Below are 24,533 nucleotides of genomic sequence, written 5' to 3' on the forward strand. Positions count from 1 at the left end.
TTTTTTTATTAATATAATTTAAATAAAATCTAATTAATAATAAACTATGCCTTTTTAGTTCCGAAATCTTGTTTCTTGACTGTTTCATGTTCGACCTTTACTTTGCTGTTGTTTATTATTATCAATACTACTACTACTACTACTACTACTACTACTACTACTACTACTATAGCAATTCAAATGCATAAAATTAGGACAATTTTTTTGTGTGTGTGTAAACACATACACTTAATACTGATTCACAAATTTAAATCCGTCCGAAACATTGATTCAAAACAAAAGATTCGGAAGTTTCCGAACGTGCAAGCAGAAGTGACTCAGAGGGAAAGATGGCGGCTGCCTACTTGACTCACCATCAGAAGGTCCTGCGACTTTACAAGAAATCACTTAGACACATCGAGTCATGGTGTATTTTCAGGTAAATCCAGTTGCTAAATTATAATAGTAGTTTTATATGGTTGTATGTGCATTTATTGGCAGTGAATCGATCTTGGCCTGTCTTGCTAACTCCTGCATAGCCTATAGCACATACTAAAAATGAGCTACTGCTAACGTTACATGTCGTGTCATGGACATTGCGTCTGTGTTAACTGTCATTAAAATACGCTGGGTGCATTTATTTGGTGGTCATCTTGATCAGATTTTCCTGAATTGAATGGGTTAAATTTTTGTAATACGGAGTTAGTGTAACGTGCAATGAAGGGAAACCGCAAGAAGCGTAACTAGCTATTGGCAATCGAAAGGTCAAAAATGCAACCTTGCTTATTAGGAAATCTGAAAAAAAGGTTGGTTATTTAGAAAATCTCATGTTCGTATCATGTTAGGCAACTTCGTATTTTTATTTATATTCACCATATTCTCCAATGCATTGAATGACACTCTGCTCGCGATAGCCAACCATTGCAATAATAGTGTGTGCTACAGCTTGATGTTCCGACCTCCTCCTCCGTAAGCTACGGTCATACTGTACTTTTCTCCATTGACTTCTGTTCGTATGCATGTGAAAGAGACTGCCGCAGAAGTTTGGGTTTCCGGTCAAAATTGCACATGCCGCTGCGTTCCTAGGTTTACGTAACTCTGACGTGCAGAAATCGCATCAGGTGAATGTCAGTTTGTCCACGGTTAGATTTGTTTTCCTTCTTTTGTCTGGCAAAAATGGAGGTGCTTTCACAGTAGTGTCCTGGCCAAATGGGCAGCAGAACAATCAGTTTCAACAAAGATCACACAACACAATCAAACTAAAATCACTTAAAACAGGTTACATATAACAGTCAACGTTTTTTGTCAAATAAGTATATTAAAATGATCTAACAATTTAATTTAATTTATTACATAAAAGCCTTCTTACGTAGTTCAAATCGTACAAAAGAAACAGAGTGTAGTAATTTTGTAAAAATGTAGGAAATATTTCTCAACGATTTCCTTGTGTATAAGATGGCAACGATATAAACTAACATACTGCTAGGGATGCTCTGATCTGCATTTTTGCTTCCGATATCTGAGACTATTGTCTGACACGAGTACGATCTGGTACTAAAATAAAATTTTGTTAGTGCAGAATTACCTAATACACTGTATGCATCCTCGTGACAGAGCTTTGAATGGGAATTTTTAAACATTGATTTAAAAATCGATGCCCACTCAGTGCCACTTTCCCCTGGGATGGGCAGCAGAGATGCAGCACAGTTGCTGTTTGCCCACCATCTTGCCTGCATTGATGATGTTTATATTGATAAAGGGTCAATTAATTTGAATATTTTAGCATTTTAAATTGTAAATCTTTAACAAATTGAATACATGAATATAACTCAATTGGTTGTGTTATTTCAAAGTCAACTTTTTTATTTAAAAGCAATGTTACGCTGTCTGTCCTCATAAAAACACATTACACACCCACACACAATGTAAATATTGCACACAGAAACAAACATGTCCATTTCTAGTTACGGTAATTTATAATCAGTTTAGTGTCAAATGTAATAGACTAACTGGAAATGCATCCTGCCCTTTGTTATTAAGCTGGTTTGAGCCACCTAACAACGGCGTACCATTTGTGATTTATTGGCACTGTAGTTTTAATTTACTTGTTGCAGGCTTGTAGATTCTGCACAAACAATAGTACAACGGCAAGCTCGACAAGTATAAACACCTTGTCTGTTTCATGGGAGTTTACAGTCAGCGGAGGGGAGTGTATAAACAAGGCTTTAGTGAAATGATGTATAGCGCGGTGCGCTACAAACACAGTAAGACCTGGCATGACAGTATAGTTAATTTTCTCTGACTAACTGAATACTGATACTGACTTTCATCTCACCTGACCACGGATACTAAATTGGGACAGTGCGTTTTTCTCTCACAGTCTGTCTTTAATTGAACTGCATCTGTCAGAAGTGTCTAAAGCTTTCATGCACATGCTTTAAATTCTTGCATCAGAAAACTTAAAAATGAAGTTTTTGTTAATCATGACATTTGTTTGGCCATTCATTCAATGAACCACCAGTTGAGAAATACTGGTCTACAGTATCTGCTGCAAAATATCTCCAAATGACATATGTTCTTCTGGCTCGTTCCATGTTGTTAGCTTGAATACTTGAGTACAGAGCATGCCGCAGCCAAGGTGCAAACCTTAACTTTTAATTCGGAGGTCAGAGTTCATCAAACTTAAACTTTGGAATGCAGCAGAAGCTTGGGTTTCCAGTCTGTCACTTTCGCATGCGTATGAATGTAAGTCAATGGAGCAAAAAGTGCAGTGTGTTCAGACCTTTATATGAGAAAAAAAATCACATTCAAAAATAAAGCGAGTGAGGCTGTAGTCCAAGCGGCGATGATGGAAGTAGACATAGACGCGTTATAGGAGTGGGATAACTTTCTCTTAGCTTAATTGTTTTTGTAATATGTTAATTATCATGGGCTGTAATAAAAGAAACAAGTAGTCCTTTACTAACTGACTTGGTCGGTGTCACATCATAGCTGTGTGGGCGGAGTTGGTGTTGACTCAGAATTGTTTAAATAAAAATAAAATAATAAAACTAATTTCTACAGAACAAGATATGTTGAAAACTGAGTTGTATTGGGTACAGTATCTTTGAGGTGTCGTGATCCTGACACTTTTTTGTTATTCAATTGAGTCCTCTGGCATTAGACTACAAGCCTAATGTCATTAAATGATGGCTTCTAAAAGTAAACTTTTCCTTGTTTTTGCTTAATTTTAATAAAGGGATTAAGACTAATGTATAAGTCTGTCATAGTTTTTTACTGATATTAAAAAGAATTTTAACATTGATGAATGTTAAATAAGCCTATATATAAAATAGTGTGAAAATATCCTTTATGAAAATTAACCGTGATTATAAAACCACAAAACAAGGTAAACCATGATAAAAGAAAAATTAAATGTTACTACACTAACCATAGTTTAAACATGTTAATTGAACTGTTATAGGCTATAACTGGTAATAAAATGGCCAAAAACACACTATAGCCTACTTTTACTATCAGGACTTTAGAGTGTGACCTAATTTCTCAATGGTGCGACAAAAATTAAATCTATGGTTGCACAAATGCGATCAGACATTCTAGGGAAATAAAAGTCTCTGTGACTCTGAAAGTCTCCTGTGGTTAAACACTATTTCACAAATTAGGCACATATCATGGTCTAAACCAGTCAGAGATAGTGGCCCCATCTCTGGTGGGTTGTGGTCCAGATATTCCTGTAAGTGTGTATATGTTTGAAAATGTGTGTGCTGCAGTCAGAGAGAAGTGAGTAGCCTAGGCTCAAGTCAGATAGACAGAGTGGATGTTGAGAGAAAATAAAAGAACGATTGACAACTTTATACACTACATGACATTTAAATCTTGTATAGATTTTTTTCAGAACACTAGGCAACTGTAAATGGTGAAAAGTCTCTATGAAAAAGTCTTATCATATGCTACACAATTGAGAATCATACTCTACCACGTACTTTAAAGTCATTCTGATCACAACAGACTCATGCAAAAACATGAAACTTGTTGCTAGGAGTCGCATGATAAATGTGTTCTTAAAATCGCCTGAAAACATGTTTGATTACCTCAGACTGGATAGGACCAAAGTCTAAAGCTAAACAGTTGGAGTCTGTGACCATACTCTGCTTTTAGTGAAATGTGTCAGCTTTTTAATCTGAAGACTTTACTCAACTTTTTAAAAAAAAAATTTAAATCGAGATTTTGCATATAATTATTACCAAACATCAGAATTAGACATTTTGACAATGTGCTGTGATAACGGTAAAGAAAACAAACGCAATAATCGGATGTGGATGCACTTGATTAACCGCTCACAATTCACGCGATCGTGATTGGACGCTAAGCAAGCGCCGCTCACACAGAATGCTCTTTTGTGTTGATAAAGATGTGAAGCAGGCAGAGGAATAGAAAACATGCAAGACAGTGGGAGTTGAATGTCTCTTAACTTGAGCGTTGGGTTTTAAAATGCTTTTTAATGTATGAGATACTGCAATAGATGCAAGCGCAACAGTCAAATGCACCTGTGTTTAAAGAGGAAACTTTGAAAAGTGGCGCAATCAAATGAAAGAACCTGTTAGAAACCACTACTGTATGTTTGATATTTAATGTCTGCAAAATGTAAGTTAAATACTAGACTAAAAACAGTTCAAGTTAGCAGGTGCATAATAGCACTACATTATTTCTTTCTTTTCTTTTTTTTTTTACTTCTCTGCCAGGCGTGTGCTCTTGTCTGCCCCCATCCCATCAGTACTTGTGCTACTGAAAAAACTATTGTGTGTATGTTTGTGTGTGCGCGCTTATGTGGTGCTTTTTGTTTAGTTTTTTCTTTTTATCCAAATGATGAACACCCTGGTGTACCTAAGGCATTTTGTAAGCAATAGTACAAAATAATGCAAGAAGGGCAGTAGAATCTAATATTTTTTCAATACAATACTTTATTTTATGTTTCATTGACCTAACAATGATAATAATGAATCATCCAAGATTATATCTGTGTTAGGTTTTGTCTCATTAATCTTAACCATACCATTGACAAAAGTTAATTGACTATTCCAGGGATAAATACCGCTTCTATGCATGTTTGCTGCGAGCACGCTTTGATGAGAACAAGCATGAGAAGGACATGATGAAGGCCACCATGATGCTGAAGGCAGGTGAGGAGGAATTTGGGACAATCAGCACCCAGAACCCCACGTGTTCCCAGACTCACCTGGAGGAACATCCTATGAAAGATATGAGTGCTACAAAGTAAGTGACAAAGTCAAATGGATGTTGTTTAGACTTTTTAAATCGCATGATATTTGAACGCCCATTCAACTATCTTTGACTCTCACAAAGAGACACCTGTTAGCGCTCAGAAACTACTCTATTAACCTTATTTCTAAATATCTATTTGCACTTTTAACAATAAGCACTGTCAAAGCACTGAACAGTATCAAATGATTTAAAATGATAAATGCAACACTTTTGTTTTTGCCCTCATTTTTTATGAGCTGAACTCAAATATCTAAGGCTTCTTCTATGTACAAAAAAGACCTATTTCTCCCAAATATTGTTTACAAATGTGTATAAATCTTGTGTTAGTGAGAACATTTTTACCAAGATAATCACCTCACAGGCGTTAGATGCTAGTTAGACAGTGATTATTGCACGTGTGTTCTTTAGGGTGGCCAGAATAAAAGGCCACTCTAAAATGTGCAGTTTTCATTCATTCTGCATACCAGTCAGTATCTGGTGGACCACCATTTGCCTCACAGAGAGCAATATGGTTGATCAGGTTGTTGATTGTGGACTGTAGAATGATGGTCTCAATGGGTGTGTGAAGTTAGTGTGAAGGATATTGGCAGTGAAACCAACATATACACACAGAGTATCCTCATCTCATCTATCTATTAGAGTGTTATAATTAACATGCAAATAAAAACCTGTCATGTCTCTGAAAGCTCGAACAAAAAGAGGACACCACTCCACTCCACAACATCAGTCTAGTGTTTGAAATACCTTTGTAAGGGTCCTTTCCTGCAGAACGGAATCCAGAGGCCCTGGTCGAAGGTCACATGCGTGTCTAGTCTTTTCTTTGCGCCTCTGTTAAAAATCACTAATATTTATTAATCTTTTGTATTTCCAATTATAGTACTGACCTGATTACATAATTTTATCTGACTCAATCTTTCGTGATTTTATTTATATTTATTGAAAAGCAACTGCTGATCCTCTAGCTGTGATTAAATTTCAGAGACCAGCAGGAGGGCTGCTGCGCGTCCATACTGTTGTATAGTTAAATCATATCAACAGATCAGATTAATCTATAGATTTGTATTAAAGCTCTAATCCACTGTGATGTTCACATCTGTGTTTCCACACTACTGCTGAAAGAGAGAGCAGTTAGGTTCTATACAATAATTAATGGATTTGCGCTGCACAACGTCTTCACATGAACGAGTGTGACATCATATACCTCCATTTAAATTCATGTCTCGTATACTTCAGTGCCCTTTTTTAAATAATACTTATATGCATTCACTTGAACTGGAATTATGGCAGAATATCCTGATTTCCACTTTCAGGCACTTACGTTAGAATAGAACAAACGTTTGAAGTGAGTGAGAGAAACATACAAAATGTGTATGTGGGTGCGAGAGACTGGAATTGAGAACCGCAATAGTCTGCAGAATCTGTCAGACTATGGTCAGTACAAAAGGAGAGGCAGGACTAGCAATGTTTTACTTCACCTTTGTGTAAACACATCACACGCAGTTTGTGCCTCTTTGCAGAGAGAGTAGAGTTGTAATTACCTGTTAATGGCGGTTTTGTTTTTTATTTACTTTATAACTTAATTTCTAACTAAATAAAAATGTTTGACAAGTAAAAGTTTTTCCTCAAAGGTTTTATAGATATTGCAATATATCAATATTGTGAATTCTTTTAGCTTTACAGTAAACGTGGATGTGAAAAATCTAATATTGTGACATCCTATACAATTCTTTTTTTAGAAACTCTAGTAAATTAAATAATATTTTGTTCAGTTGTTTTTTGAAGAATCATGGTGGAGACTAGTGATATTTTAAACTAAAAATATTGAAAATTTACTATAAATTATAGTTACCATATGAAAAATAATAATTTCTTTGTAAAGTAATTTTGTATTCTCCAATGTTTTGTTTTAGCATTTTGAGTTTGTTCAGTACTCCTATAAATGTAATTTTTTGTATCAGTATAGCAAAACAAACTTTTAGTAAAAAATTATTTGTTCAGTAGATCACTGACTGCAAGCTAACCAGAATATCGTGAGTTGGCTATCAAGGTCGACTTCTGATATTGCATAGCTTGTAAGTGATCTATGACTCACCGCTCTATTTAAAAGCATGTGCTGGTGATTTACCAAATAATCCATGGAACCGACTTTACTGATGAAATGTATCAAAAGTATAAAAAAAGTATCAGTAGTTTTAAATTGTATCTATGCAATTAAGTTCAATGAGAATAAGTTTGAGGTCTAAAGATCAAGTCAAGATGCATGGTTATATAAATAAAATAAAAAAGTGTAAATAAAAATCTGTGCTTGATTGGTGACAAAAAAGTTTTTTTTTTTTTTTTTTTTTCATCTCCTCCATTCTGTCACCAATGGAGTTTGCAATCTTGTCATTTTGTTGTTCTGGCTTGATTAGTTGATAGCTTAATGTCCAGCTATTATTAAATCACTTTTTTTTTTTTTTTTTATATACTTTTAACAGTACAAATTTTATTAAATGTAGAGACGGGCCTTGCAAGTCATCAAATCAATGATACCAAGCTAGAATCACTAAATATAAGTGTCCTCAATTCAAATGGGGGAGCCAGAGGCGACAGTGGCAAGGAACCAAAACCACAATATCTTCGGACTTGATCTTTTGAACTCAAACTTTATTATTTTCTGGACTCGAACTGTTTAGGTAATGGTCTCTATGTTGAATCACTCTAACATTGGTGCAAAGCTCAAGTGTCAGATTGTAGAAAAGGTTCCCATCTCTATTTCCTTTCTGGTCCTTTTGTCCTGATGGCTGGTCTCTGATAACAAGTTTCTTGGTGACAATCAGGGCTGTAGACGCCATTTCTAGGTGTGATGATCCACCATCTTATTTGGATATTTGATCAGATCCGGATGGCTGGATGGGTATTCCCGACAAGGCAAGAAATCTGAATTTCATGCCAGCACAGATGCCATATTCTTCTTATAGATGTAATAAGCAAATCACTTGTTTTATGGGAAGCGTTCCAGTTTCCAGCCAGATCTAATTAATTCAGTTTAACAATAATTAAAACAGATTTAAATATTAGAAGCATATTATTGTTCCTAAATAATATTTGTAGGTATTAAATGGTTCAGGAGTTTTGGAGAACTTAGTAAATTTGGGGGGATTAGTAATGCAGCAAGAGCTCACTCATGTACAGAGGTTAAGTAACCATTCAGGGCTTTGTGAGTAATCTGTATTTAAAATCTGTATAATGATTTATACTACCAATTATAGTTGTTAGAAAGTGTTAGTAATGGAATAAAATTCAGAATCAGCAGGTCACACACACATATCAAAATCATAATCTACTGCAATCTGTAATTTTTTATTTTCTTATTTTCTTTTTTTTTTTTTTTTTGCCAGGGTAGGCATTATTTTGACTTAAATTTGTTGACAAATCAGTTGTGAGCGCTAGTGGAACCCACTAAAGAAAAGTTAAAAAAAAATTCTGTACGATTTTGTAATGTTTTAGTTATTAATTGGATTTTACACTCACATTTCTGCTTTTCTAGATTCCTGAATGGTGTTCGATCACTGCATCCTCTTCAGAGAAAGCCATGTACCTGGGATTACTTTGCTACAAGAGGAGCAGTGGGAAAAGCTGCATGGTTCAGAGCTGGGAAAGAGAAGAAGTGATCATGTTCTGAACGAGACCTTGTTGAAGAGGAGCTTCCATCACACTCATGAGATAAGTTGGGTTGACCTAAATCACCTAATTTGTCCTTGATGCAAAGTACAATAGAAATCTTGTTTGCATGTCCTTTAACTTCGCTTGAAATCAACGTACCACCTGCTGCACTTTAACACTTAGGCCAGCCTGAATATGAACACAGGAATGCAACGTAATGGAAAAGCAGTCATGTTACTTAGATTTATAATTTAGGCAATTGGACAGTGATTCTTGATTCTAGTTAAAGCTGCACATAATGAAAAATATTATAGGCACAGTTAGTGGTTATGGGGGATCTGTTAGCTGTAGTAGGTAGGAAATTCTGCTCAAGAAAAAATGCTCTTGGTTTGATGGGCAGCAGTGGAAACATAGTGTTGGTCCACTGCAGTAGCTTTTCACAGCTAGTGTTTAGTTGGGGCAGATTTGTGAGATATTCATTATTGCTACAAGGAGAAGGCATCTGGACTTATCTGAAACGGAGATCTATAGTCAGACAGCTCCGCCATATTTGTGCTAGACTATTTTAGTTGCTTTGAAATATAATTTAAAAGTGAAGAGATGCAGTGCTTACACTTTATCCATAAAAGTAGATTGCATTTGACTTTAAATTAAGGAGTATAAACACATTTTTTGTTTCTTTTACATTTTATTTGATAATGACAGAGCAGGAATATGTTAGATATGTTTGAGGTGTTTGGTGTGATCACTAATTATTTTTATCTTCATGAGAGCAATGTAGTTGAAAAGAAAACAACAAGCAGTATGTCGCTTAATTTGCCATAATATCCTTTTTTATGAACTTAAAAGAAATGTACATGGACAAGCTTGTTTTGGGTAATTTTTTTAAATTATTTAGTCATATGTTGTTACTAATCCACATATTTCGTTTTATTCAGTTTTCTCTGTTCAAAAACTGTTGTGATTTATTACAGACTGTGGTTTTTGAAACAATGTAAATTTGTTTTGTCATCCAAAACAGCCAGAACACACAAGATTGATGACACTATGGATCTCACCATACAAACTAGTGAGTCCTGTACATCTAGTAACTAATCCGATTAGAGTACTAACTTGCAGGAACATGACGAAACTGATGGACACCAAATGATGGGGAAACAGGAGTATGATGCACGAGGCGGGAGAGGGGAATCCTCAAATGATTGAGCATATTTGATGGGCAGATGCTAACGCTACGAAAGGTGCGCTAGTTTATGAAAGTATTAGTTTTATGCAAACCGGCAAGGTCTTTGACAACTACATTTTATTTAGAAAGATCACTAGTTACTAGAATATTGAAAATCAATCATCATCCACATGGGGAAAAAATTATATTTGAAAGAGCAGTCAGAACTTCAGTTCAGTTGTTCATCATGATGCAATATAAAAGAATCTATAGTCCTGATGCGAAGAAAATGATTTTGTCGCTTGATCTGGGGAGCATTTTCACACCCCACCCTGCCTTCACTGCCACAAAGCTTTGCTTTTTCCACCATTGGGCCAAACCGCTCTAAGAACTGCCAGGTACGCTTAGCGCTATGTTACGATCGCAAACAACTCGATGCATTTAATTAACCGTTATCGTCCGGTGAGGGAAAATGAAACGTAACTGCAATTGGCCGCCTCAATCAGCATGGAATGGAACAGTTCTTCCATTATTTCTGGGAACCAGCTCAGCAGCCAGACCTTTTTCTTTTCTTCATTTTCGATTTCGCTTCCCGCACCTTGCCTTCCATCGCCACGCTTATTTCTCAGTTTATGTTAATGGCTGGCCGGGATGGTGTGGAGTTAGGTTTGTCACTACAGGCCCAAAGATTTGGGGACATCACAAAGTTCATTAAGTATTTTTAGCTCATATTTTGTAACCTAGTAGAAATCAGACATTAAAAATAGAGATATTCCAAATAAGTTATACAGAATTGCACATGCAACATGTTTTTTTTTTTTATTGTTTTTTGATGACTCACCCCAACCTTGGCCATCAGTGAATAAAGTGACAATTTTCTTGACTTTAAGTAGGTCTGTGGTTTATGAGCTTCAACTGTCAATGCAGAGCCTCATCCTGGACTACCTGCAGTGTAAGACCAGAAACTTAACAGTTATGTTTTCATGGTTGCTGGATGAACACATATACACAGGGTGATGGGGGTGCAAGGGTGTGTCGACTTTATTGACAATCTCTGACCTTCCTAGACAGACATGCTTGCTGATGGCTCCTAATCTGGGAAACAAAACTGGTGCAGAGTGCCAGATAAGAGTTCGTTTCCCATTATCCATCAGGTTAGAGCAAAGTAGTTTGAAAGTCAACCTGAATAGCAAACACACACACCTGACAGAGTGACAAGTAGTCATGATGTATGACAGACCAAGTAGGGGCACAGATAACGCCAGCAGAGCCACAAGAACCGCTTATGGACATCATGACCGAGCAGCCCTGCCCATAAATTCTGAGCATTTGACGTGATATGAAACAACTCAAAGACTGGAAATAAAAACCTTGAATTTCCACAACAAAATGAATAATTAGTATTTTTCAGGTTACATTTGTATACTTAGATTTAGAATATATAGTATTTTTTGGCAGTGAATACTTAAATCGTGAAACATTTTTACACAAACTTCTTCTCATTGTTCAAAATTCAGTAATCACATCTAATTCTACAAAGTCCATTCCCAAAATTCTCAAGGTTTGTTTATTAATTATAATTAAATGATAATCGCCAGTTAATTTTATTTCACTCTGGATACATTTGTTTCGAGAATCTGTTCAAATTACAGATCACAAGCAGCAGAAAAAGCAATGAGTACAGATCAAAGAGTGGTATTTTGCCAGTAGTAGTTTTACAGTATAGCAAAGTTAGCTCAGCACTGCTGCTTGCTTAACCCGAAAAGGTGCTTGCAGTAATTTATTAGTATGAGATGGAGAACATTTGTTTTGTATAATATGAGGCTTTTTTTTTTTCTATGACTCATCACTGTGGTAGATAGTGAGTTGATGAATTTGGCTCCTCTAAATCATCACAATCTGTCAAAAATAAAATCTACATACTAAAGAGTTCCTGGTGACATAACAATAAATGTTAAACCTGTTCTATACGAACAAATTCAAGTTAAGTATGATGGTATATCTGTTTGTGCAGAGGTTTGTCTCTTAGACATAGAGGCACCAGCATAATCTATTTTGTGTGCATTAAGCTTAGTTGTTTTGAAATGGCTATCAAACATCATTAATAGATGGATTTTGTAAAAGAGCTGTGTATGCATCGATGACCAAAGAATATTACAGAACTAGAAGTTTTTAGTAAAGAATATAGTAAATCCCATGCACAAGATAGAATTGAAAGACTTTAGCACATAAGTATTTGGGAAGGTGACATTCTAGAGGAGGCAGCACTGGCACTGATTATAGTAGGTGCCTAAATCTTTTGACAGCACCAGTTACAAGAACAAGCTTTTATTGATTTATATCTTGTCTAATTTATAGTAAAGTAACTATGCACCAATGTTTGCTGAAAATATTGCGCATTTTTCGATTTCAAGAGAGACAAGTTAACATGTTTTCACGCTGTGTAAAATCACCAGGCCCATCATGGATAACAACTCTTGCATAATGCAACAATGCAGTAATTCGCCGCATTTAAGAAGCTTGTTTCTTTTCGCATACTTCAACGCCTCACTTCATACATGTTTAGGCTACTGAATATTAGCAATGAAACATGTACTATGCTGGATTTGCACAGCAGCTTAGTACATTTTCTAGTAATACTTGACACCAAAATTACCGCAAGAAAATTCATTTAATACGGCAGCCTGATGCGCTTGGCGGAGGTTGAAGTATCGTATAGGGAACATAACATGCAGCTGCAGTGTAGACGATGGAAAAATGAGAAGAATAGCCTATATAAGCCAGCAGCTATTTTAGCGAATGGATCGCTGTATCAGATAGATTGATTTAAATACAGACAGTGCAGACTCGCGCAAATGGCCATCGGAGAGAGTGATCATGTAAACAAGTGATGTGCCTGATGTTTGTAAAATCTAGAGGTTGACCTGAAAATATTATTCAGAAGGACCAACAAATTTTGTATGGATTTTTCATTATATCCTTCACATTCTTCTCATTTAGTAAGTCTTTCAATGTTTGTGCTTGTAAATATTTTTTTGAATATATGAATTTGTTAAAGAGTAATTTCTGAGGAGGGATTAGTCGCTGAATGAATTCGTACGCTTGGAATGTATTTAATCTTAGCAAAATGAATGCTAAAGCTTGAACTCCACGAAGACAAAAACAAATTGCTGCACCTGGACAATGCACCACACATCATCTCTTAGCTGAGGCTGACAATATACATAAACCCACCCCCATTTATAAATTCAAATGTATTTATACTTCTACAGATAGCATTGGTATAAAACAAATAAGGCGATTATAAGGCAAGTAGTTAGCTAACACTTTATCAACTACTGCTTTTTGTCTTCGGTGAGTTCCTCACTGTTTCTCAAGAATATACTTGCAGGAGAAAATAGTAGTTAGCAGTTGTATTGGGAAAACAAGCAAGTAAAAGAGACTAAGAGTATATATTATGGAAACCAGTAAATACCAAAAACAAAATAAATACCATAGTGGTTTTTAGGTTTTCACTAAGAACCAAGGTTCTTGAGTTCTGACATCTGTAGCAGGGTAAATATCAAGAGAAATCTTCATCCATTTCATGACTTTTACGAATAAAGCGCTTAATATAATTGCACTGAAAGGATGTGTAATGTTTATTAGTACATTACATTTTTGGCAATTACCTAACAAGGCAGCTCATCAGAAACAATTAAGCTTCAGATTTCTGCTGGGAAGGGTACTGGGTAATCAGGCAAATTTTTGTAAGATAGTGTACTGAATTCAATGCTCCTAAATGAACTACAAAAAAAAAAAAAAGAAGGTCCAGCAGCTGCAAAGTCAAAACCCCTGCTGATGGCCCTAAATCTGGAGGTCCACTCCGGCCCGCAAAGAAGGGAGACCTCTGAATTCTCATGGTGGCAGTTTGTCACCTGGGCCCTAGGAGCACTTCATGGGCGGATGGTGGTTCTCAAAGATACCAGAACATAAAGAAAACAGTCTTGAGATTGGTTTCAAACACATTTTGTCTCTTTAATCTCGAATTTTAGTATGAAGATGCAAATAGAATCCCTTGTATTGTTTTTTTTTTTGATCTGGTTCACAGAATGTTGTAAGATAGGTCCCAATGCAATTTGGCTAGAAATCGCTACTGTTCAAGCTGATTGGCCTTCAACTTTCCCGCACGTAATTAAAAGTTGTTATTGCTCACCGTTAGTAGTGGTAAACTGTTCATGTGGCAACGCCATCAGAGTCTTCAAACATCCAATCCTTATACCGCTGAGTTATTTTAATGTAGATGGATCTCTATTACTCCAATTCATAATATTCTGCTTGGTCTGCATATTAATTTAGTATTAATCAAACATACATACACATATACAGATCATGGATACAAAATTGTTGGTACCTGGTCACAGTGAAAATCTACAATAGTCACAGGTGTTGAACTTTATCTGACAAAAGTAATAATAAATAAAATTCTACAATGTTAACCAATGAAAGTCAGACATATTTTTCAACCATAAGCTCAACAGAATTATTAAAAAATAAACTCAAGGAATAGATCGGACAAAACAGGCACCCTAACTTAATATTTGTTAGTGTTAACCTTGAGGCAATCACTGCAATCAAACGCTTCCTAAAAACTGCTCAATGAGACTTCTGCACCTCTCAGCAGGAAGATTGGCCCACCTCGCGAGCAAAATTGTTTCAGTTGTGTCCACGAAGGGTGCCTGACTGGGGCAAGCCAGCCCTTCCAAAGAGGATGCTCTCACAGATTGGAGGTCAGGCTCATGTAGGCGCTACCCAGCAAACCAATTTTTTCCTTCTTAGCCATTCTGGGTGCTTTTCTTGGCTGGTGTGTTTTGGGTCGTCCTGTTAAAAAGACCCATGACCCGCTAATTTGAGACCTAAGCTTTCTTGACACTGGCTAGTGTTACATTTCTCTCTTAGAATTCTTGATAGTCTTGAGATTTCACTTAAATTCTGCACAGATTCAAGACACCCTGTGCTAGACTTGAGCAAAGTTGCAGCCCCAGAACATAACAGAGCCTCCTCCATGTTTCACAGTAGGGACAGTGTTCTTTCTTTGATATGCTTCATTTTTTCTGTCTGTGAACATACAGCTGATGTGCTCTGGCAAAAACTTCTGATTTTTGTCTCATCTGTCCACAGGACATTCTCCCAGAAGCTTTGTGGCTTGTCAACATGTAGTTTGGCATATTCCAGTCTTGCTTTTTTATGATCTGCTTTTCAACTAATGGTGTAAAGTCTCCTTGGTCGCCTCCCATGTAGTCCACTTTGCTCAAACAACGACGGATGCAGCGATCTGACACTGATGTTCCTTTGAGCATGAAGTTCACCTTGAATCTCTTAGGAAGTCCTTCTATGGCCTTGTTACCTGTTGTGTCCGATTATCCGCTTCGCTCTTGGGATTTGTCATCAATTTTCCTCCCGCGGCCACGCTCCAGGAGGTTGACTATAGTCCTGATGGATCTAAACTTCTGAATAATATGTGCAACTGTAGTCACAGGAACATCTAGCAGAAGTTGCTTGGAGATTGGTCTTTTATAGGCCTTTACTTTGGCCATGCTTGTCTATACTCTTCTTTTCTGATCTCTTGAGATAACTTCCTTTCTTTGTTTCCTCTGGATCTTATGTTTCTAGTGTGGTGGCGTTGGCCACCATATCACCAAACAACACAGTGATTACTCTGAGCCATATATATAGGCCCATAATGGCTGATTACTGGTTATAGTTGTAGACACTCGTGATGCTAATTAGTGGATACACCTCCGAATTGGAATATGTCCCTTGGTCACATTATTTTCAGTGTTTTAGGGGTACCACTTCATGCGGTTCATGCCCGTTTCGTGAGTTTATTTTTTTAAATAATTCTGCTGAAGCATGGTTGAAAAACAATGTCTGACTTTTCTTTCATTGTTGAATACTTATAGAATTTTTGTATTTATTACTTTATCAGATTAAAAGTTATTTCTATTCATTGTGAGTTTTTTTATTGACCAAAGGTACCAACAATTTTGAAACCATCGCTCTATATATATATATATATATATATATATATATAGTTACAGTTGAGTATATATATATACATATATATATATATATATATATATAGTTAAGAAAAATTGTAATAAGTTTTCTCTGACACTTTATGTTTGTTTATTATATTTGGTGATGTATTTGTTACTGTGATGTATGAATGATTTATCAAGAAGAAGAGACCACATAGAAGAGTCTGGTTTTATTTGATAAGCATTTATAAGATACATTAAAATAATATGGTAACAGTATCACTTTATTGAATAGAAAATTGCCCATAGCATCATGTAAAGTAGTTTATTGAGTAAAGTATTTAGATAAAGGACATATGTAGCATTTAGTTAAAGTGACAGCCAGAGATAAAATATGCATAGTAAGAACATTGAAGAATAGAATGTTACTGAGTGCTGAGTTCCCGATGCGCAGAGAGGAGGACATCTTAGAAAGATCTTCACAGAAGAGTTAGAATATGGATTGAACATGGTTAAGTTGAGCTTTTGGAAAGGAGGTTTGCCAGGGCAGACTTTCCAAAGTGGTTGGACTGCACCACAGTCATATAGAGTGGTTGTAATTTATAGTGAGAGAAGATAAAGCTGCACCTCATGCACACACTCAAGCCGGGATGCCAGGTTTCATTACCTATCATCCGAATGACCGAGCCAGAGGGATTAAAGAGAACTTGTTTTATTTCTCATTTATATTAGTATTTTATTAGAAGGATGTTTAACCTATATATAATAAAAACCATATCTTATTATAACCAATACGCTACCTGCCAAAAGACCAAGATTCGGGAGCAGAACACTACTAAGAAGTCTGGATCTGTCTTGTGAGCAGATGGAATGCTAAGTGAGATAGACAGACCTGAGTGAGCCAGACTTGAACCTGAGGATGTCAAAGGTGGTGAAGGTGCAGGAGATTTGAGCACCATAAAATAAGAATAGTAGTATATATATATTATAGTAGTAGTAGTGGTAGCATAGTATATATATATATTCATGTATATAGATATGTAATGTTAGATTAATTGTGCCTGAATAATAACATAAAGTAAAAATAGTTGCCTACCAAAACGAAATGACTAAAGGACATTGTGAGTTTGTCTTTACCTAACCTGCGTTAGATCTGATTCACCAGTAACAATCCCGTGAGATCCTTCCGTCCTTGGGAGAGCAATATGTCGTTTTATCTGTTTAATCGAGTAAAGTGTCAACCTTTCACCATGTTTCTGTTTTCTGCTTGATGCCAACGTCATGGTCGTAGGCAGTGCTCGTGTGTGTCACCACTGGAGGTGGTGACTGAGCCGCCAATTTATGAAGTCACAGATCATTTGTTAGCCCATCCTCAGCAGGCATAAAAAGTGGTAAGCAGAATAAATAGCTGATCTGAGCGGAATACTTCGAACACAAAGCCTCTGGGTGGAAGAAAAGCTACGAGCAAAAGCGCAGTTCTAACTAAACACACACAACTTCTTTTCACCACACAATACGGTAATAGCACTTAAAGAGGTATTTAGTCTTCTAGTATATATCTATAATCCATTAAAATTGTATAAAACAAATGGCAGCAGTTGTGTCTTACAATATGTAGTGGATGAGTAGAATTCAAGAAATTGTACACATAATTTAATTGATTTATATTATTATTACACCAGAAAACAAGTTCCTAGCAAGTGTATAGAACCAACTTTAGTTACCAGATGAGTCTATAGCTTTGTTGTTAGCTTGAGTAGCAGGAATTAAGATATGTTCCTTTTGAATGCCTCTAAATAATCTTGAACTTTATTTATAGCATCTTTATGTTACAACTGAAACATACAGAGATTTTAAAATGAAAAATAAATTAGAAAAACATAACAAATATATACAGCTAAAAAGCATTGTCAAAGTCAAATAAAAAATTGAGAAAAAGCATTAGAGAAGATCAGAATAATATAGAAGTGGTACTAAAGCCTTCACATTTTGTGACTGTGATTGTAGTGAATCCACAGAGTTCTAATTTAAAATAGTTGTTTAATTATATTTAATTATATCAGTAAGAAGGCAGTAAAACATACAACAACAAGCGTTGTAATGAATTTGGCATCGTGACAGAATCAATACATAGTTTGGATTAACATGGTGTAACGCGGTTTCTCCCCTTACAGTTTCCAGCAGTTTCCAGCTGAGTTCTGAAACAAGCTGCAAGCGAGAGAGAGTTGATTCAAACCCAGATACCACATATTATATTAGTCTCAACTAATGATACAAAGTATGATGGAATCTTTTCAAGATCTTCAGTGAATAGACTTCAGAATGACACTGCAGGTTCAAAAAAGCTATTTTAACAATTATTAATTCTAGAAATAAATTTAAAACCAGATTTGTAGAGAAGAACAGAGATAGTTTTTTCAATGGTGTTTTTCCTACAAAATTAAAATACTTATGAAACAAAGACATTTATTAACATTACCCTTCTACTACATGGCAAAATCATCTCTTGTCTGTGTTGAAATTACGGTTAGTAGCAGCAAGAGATACAGCAGAATGTCAAAATAGATTTATGACCTAATTTATGGTTTTAAGGACAGAATAATGAATAATAGGTGTTCAATCCGATTCAAAAAGAAGAGCAGATCCGGAGTAAAAATCTATGCGTTTGTACAGGCAAGCTGTGTCTGGAAGAAATCCATAAATGCCAGAAAGGTTTTTTATATTCTAAGGAACCAGCGCATGATCGCCTAGGGAATTTAGTTAGTGGACTGTGGAACTGCCTGATAGCCAAGATGGATAGCCTGCCCCACAGCCCTGAGAGCTCTCAGATAAAAGATGAAGAGCATCTTAACAGTGGAGCACCACACACAAAATACAGGGTAGAAGCTAAAGGAAATCATGAATAAATGCAGCAATCGTTGAATGGCTTTATAAACAGCAGCTCCTAATGGAACAAACACAAAGAACCACCAAAATCGCGAATTAATTGAGCTGAATAACTTTATCGGTATGTGAACAAAATAAAATGTATCAGTAACCATTGTTAAAACAAAGATACACGTCCAAAATCCTTTAAGTGAAGCGAAAAGATAGGTAATGCCGCAGTAAGTAAAGCCAGACAAAGAAAAGAAGGATCGCTAATCCCAGACGGAAAGAGCAGTCATTCCCGAATTGAATCCAATTCATCGTCCCCAGCCCCTCCGGCGGGACTCTCGCTTGTGGTCGCGTGTGTAATCAATTACAAATGTACAGTGTGTTCTCCCATTTCTGTTATTGTTATGAATGCAAAACACATTTGATAACCAGTGATGCTCTGTACTTTAAAGAAACAGGTCTTTGTATCTTGGCAAATATCTATAGTAAAATGAATTGACCAATAAGTATTAGTTACTAATGTAGTTTGGATATATTGCTTAAGATATTATGTGTTGACATTTGGAAAAAGGAAAACGTTAAAGGATGAGCACGTAAGATCCTCTCTTCTGGTTTATTGCACGTGATTATAAACGCCATTTTTCCACTAAAACTAATCGTAAAAAGTTTATATGGGCGAGCTAGTGTTTATTTTTCATAAGTTGTGTATGGAAGTTTGAGCAATTAAACACGCAACAGTAATAAATACGCAGTTTTGGCAATTGTTTGCTCTTATTTTTTGAGTTCCACTGTTTAAAATATAAAAACCGTATCCTTAAAACCAATAGATACTGGATGCGGTTATTTTAGTGCTTAAATAGTTTGTTTTACTTACATCCTATTCTATCTTTCTGAAAAAGTACTGCTTTTGCTATGCTTTTCAGGGTCAGTTTTATTAGTGATGCAGATAGTAGTATTGTCAATCTTTCCTGTGGCAGATTAGAAAGTGTCTTCGTTGTTCAAAACAAATGAAAACGCCACCTATTTTATCTTCAGAAAAACAGCTTTTTGGTACTATTGTAAAATAAACAGCTTTTTAAGTATGGCGCATATCTCAAACAAACTTTATCTGATGGTGGTGCAGACAAAAGTGTCTTTCTCAGTGAAAAAAAAATTTTTGGCTAGTGCTCAGATCATTTTCAAAGCTACAAAGAGGTATGATTGTAGAGTGATTTTTTTACACAGAGAATTAGGAGAGTTTATAATATAACACTAACCTGTCATAGAAAACTTTATATCCTTCCAAAATAAAACACATAATAAATTAGGTTTAAGCAACACATAAATAGTTAAAAAGATAAAGATATTAAAATCTAAACATGGACATACATTGTCATGTCTTTCTGGAGGCTTACAGACATAATTCAGTCTCTACAGTATATTTAATATCCTTAAATTTACACTCATATTAATGAATTCAAAGACCTCTAAATCAACCCTTCACAGTAAACTTTCTACATTTAAAATGTTTCCTAAACATAATTTATTATCATTATTTACTTTAAAGCTAGTGGCTTGCTTGAGTCTCCAGTGTCCATACATCAGGAATCTGAAAGTTAGCTGCAACTGTTAGATTGCTTTTCCAGAGACGTCTGGTGTGAAGTGGATGCACTGACACCAGTTTTACCCACTCACATAAAGCTCCCCAGATGTCTGAATCGCCCTGCTTGACAACTCTCCTGGCGTTCAACATCCTGGGGAAGAAGAAGAGAGTTACTTTGATACTCGCGCCTGTACATCCAAGCTTTTTTGCAATTGCCTTTGGAGACTTTTTCCCTCCTGGCGGAGGGCCGTGATGGTCTTCGTTCAACCGTCAAGTCAGCCATCTTCCCCATGATTCTAAAGCTCACTAAGCCAGAATGAGACCATATTTAAAGGCTTAGAGGAAACTTTGCTTAGAAGTTTAAGTGCTAATTAGCTGACCAGATTGGAGTACATGAGTCACAACAAGAACTTTGTCATGATATTCTAATTTTCTTAAATAAGTTTTTTTTTTTTATATCTTAATCTATAATCATTAAAATTGTTAATATGTTTGGAAATATCACTGTAGGTGTAGTGAACTAATATAACATAGTTTACTTGAAATAAATGATTTTAATTGTTTTATTATAAATGGACTTCTATAAATGGACTTTCCTCAATATTCAATTTACTATACCTGTATGTGTCATCGTAGTTCAGTCACCTCAGTCACTCCAATCAACAGCACCCATGTTCACTGTTCAGCTTTGGATCAGCTGCATCTATGAATTTCTAAACTGACACAAGAGACAAGAAGATAGAGCGTTTCATCTGTGAAAGCCACAGGCATTTCAATGCCTGACCATGATGGCACTCCAGAAGAAATAAGTTTATTGGTAAGATCACCATAACTTGCAATAGAATCCCATGCAAACTGCTGTGGCGTGCAAAGGCGATTACACAGAACGTGCATGTATCCCATCTACCTCTGTTTCATTATCCTAGAATTATTTAAGCCCTACTGAATCAACCCAGGAGCCTGGTTGCATGGATTCAGGGAAACCTGAAGTGAAAGAGCAAAATATCAAACTCTCGCAGTTGAGGGCGTTTCTTCAAGAGAAAAAATGTTGCTTTCTGTGTTTGAGATATTTTAATTGTGAACTTAACTTGGATTCCGCCAACCCGATCGTGCGCCGGGACAAAACGCCCGCAGAATCGACGACGCGCACGGCAGGTTCTCCACCTGGCCGGCCGATGCCTCCCTCCAACAAACAGTGTTACCGCACCGGAGAGTTTCAGCGTTCGCTCAGCCAATTGAGGCTGTGGTCACAGTCAAGGCGTGGGGCTGGAGGAGGAGCCGAAACCTAGCCCACGCTCTTCTCGAAGAACCATTGACCATTATTGGACTGTTGGTTCTGTGGAGTGAGGATGTGACTCGCCCATATCCATCTGTGGTAGCGAGCTGGTGTCTGAGACATACCTCAGGACGCCACAGCCCCAACTTCTCAGCACCGCTTCAGGCAATCAGGTCACTGTCCGCCAATTGTCTTACTTCCGTTGAATCAAGCAGACTAACTCTTTTCAGATCTCTGCAGACTGACACAAAAAGCTGTGTATCCTGTCCCACCGCTCATAAGACCTCAACTCCTAGTAGGATCAGAGCAACCAGGTTGCTCTCCGTGTAATTTGATCAGGTTTCTCCTCCAGCTGCTACTCTGACACCCATTCACTGCTGGAATTAGCAATAAACTGTAAAGGACACACCATCCATGTTCCTTAAGCTCAGGGGAGCAAACTGGGGTGTTTGTGTGTGTGCAGTGTGTGTGTGTGTGTGTGTGTGTGTGTGTTTGTAATTGCAAACATAGTAAAAAAAAATTTAGTTGAGAATTAAGAATTACTCAACTAGTTACCATGAAAATCGAAGCTAATAAAGATTTACTCCTGAGCACTTCAAGTTGCTTCAAAAATTAATTCTACATCATGTTGTGATGTAATATTGGTTTATGTACTGTAATTAACATGAAATTAATCATTTTGATATTAATTATAAGATTAATAAAGTTCCTAGAAATTATTTAAAAATATACTGTTAATTTTTAGTTGTGTTAATAATGTTAACCAAAGAGACTCATTGGTAAATTATTTCACACTTTTAGATCTCCAATTATTTTTAAGAATGATTTAAAATGATCTATATGAAATAATTATATAAAACAACAATATTACCAGTAAAAATAAGTACTTAATCAGAGTATTTTATTGGTACATAGAGAAAGGTTGACCCTATGCATTGATTTTCATTGCATTAACACAAAGAATTGCTTATCCTATATCCTCTTCTAGTATATTTTGGTAATACAGAGACTTATAAAACTGACAATTGTGTATGGAAATTGCAGTATAGATACTGCTTGTCATTCCTCATTCCCCTTAAACTGGCAGAATGGAGGTGAGGATTTCAAGATTTAACTAATAAATAAAGAGGAACTGATTTTTTCCCAGTGATATGTTGAAAGCTCTCTCTCTTCCCTCTCTTCCTCACTCACTCTTCCTGCAGCTAATTTCCTGTTATTATGCAGAGTTTGATTATATGGCAGCTCACTATTGCACCATACTGCAAATTACAACTTAAGTTTGAAATGATGGTATTAAGTTTAAATTGAAAGATGTTTATAATGTTATTTTGAGGTACTGTAAATAAACACAAAAATGAATAATATTAGAATGCTTAGACATATTTCTTAGTGTCATAAGCAACACCTTTGCGAAACTGTTTTAAATTATCTATAACATTAATGAAATTTGTATGTGATGTTTGATTATTTCAATTGATTGAACTGACCAGTAAAGAGTCTTAAAAGATATTTTTATCCTTATTTTCACCGTGACAATAGAGAATTAGTTATCGGGATATTCATCCGTTAGTATTATTGAGCCTTCACTGATACGCATTAACCTCTGATAGCGTAATTTTCTTAAGGCTCCTTGAACATCATAAAGTTATAAACTAACCATAGTTCATCAGTAAAAATCACAGAGTTTTCTGTTATTAAATTTTTAAGAATTGATAATGTAATGAGATTTAGATTAGATGGAGATTACATTTGGCTGGCTTTAATACTAGCTCACTTTATAAACACCATTGAGCACTGTTCAAGCGATCTATAAAAGTTGCTCACACCGGTTCTCTTCAGAACTCGAGCTGCGCCACAAACGTTGAACGCCTTTTGGCGTGAGCCGCTCTGGAACCATCGGTGAAATCTGTTCATTGAGAGAGCGACGCCATGACGAGATGACGTCGCCGACCAGAAGTATAAAGTCACGCCTGCGAGGCCGCACCAGCTTTTCTGCTGTTCAGCAAGCTACGTGATATTGTCTCGTCTATTTGCTGTCTGTTTGGTTCAGCTTAAATGATACAGTGGCGAAGGAGTAATTGTGTTAAAGAGAAAGTCAAAACATTCTGGTGATCTGTCTGCTTGCCGGTGGCTGATCCCCGCCCCGCAGGTCATGGGGACACACACAGCTTGTGCGTGAGCGCGCCTGGGAGCGGAGCACGCGCGCCAGCCCCCAGAGGACCGGATTGTCCGCATTACTTGCAAAGCACCACGAACACTCCGCCCCGGGAGGGCTCTCTTCGGTGAGGAGCCTTCACCAAGTTTTGAGGCAGGACCCGCTGCCACTGAAGCCGAGCGCGAACGCACGGTGTTGGGACGCAATCGACCTGGCGCAGGAGATGGAGACGGTCGCCCTTTTCCGCCGAACCGCCAGATCGGCGCTAATCCTTGCGCGTCCGTTCAACCGCTTCTTCGCCACGAGACGCCCACCGCGTCACTCTTTCTCCGAGGTTGATGTTGACGCAGGGCGGCGACGCTGGCTGTGACGGCAAGCCCCGTGGTAAGAGAGCTTCTGGAGGTCGTGAATCGTATGGAAGCAACCATTATCGATTGGCCCGACGAGCAACATGCTGAGCCTCAGAAGTCTAAATTAGACGAGATTTGAGAGCCAGCTGGAGCCACCTCAAGACGGAGTTTCGTTCTTCCCAGATCACCACAGTGAGCTGTCGA

At 36.8% G+C, this 24,533-nt stretch overlaps 1 pseudogene; it reads left to right on the top strand.

Annotated features, from left to right (window-relative positions):
• The first annotated feature begins 293 nt into the window (after nt 1-293).
• On the top strand, nt 294-8,926 carry LOC122360303 (annotated as a pseudogene).
• Nucleotides 8,927-24,533: the final 15,607 nt, after the last annotated feature.

The sequence above is a fragment of the Puntigrus tetrazona genome, chromosome 16 (assembly GCF_018831695.1).
Source record: "Puntigrus tetrazona isolate hp1 chromosome 16, ASM1883169v1, whole genome shotgun sequence".
NCBI classification, from domain to species: domain Eukaryota; kingdom Metazoa; phylum Chordata; class Actinopteri; order Cypriniformes; family Cyprinidae; genus Puntigrus; species Puntigrus tetrazona.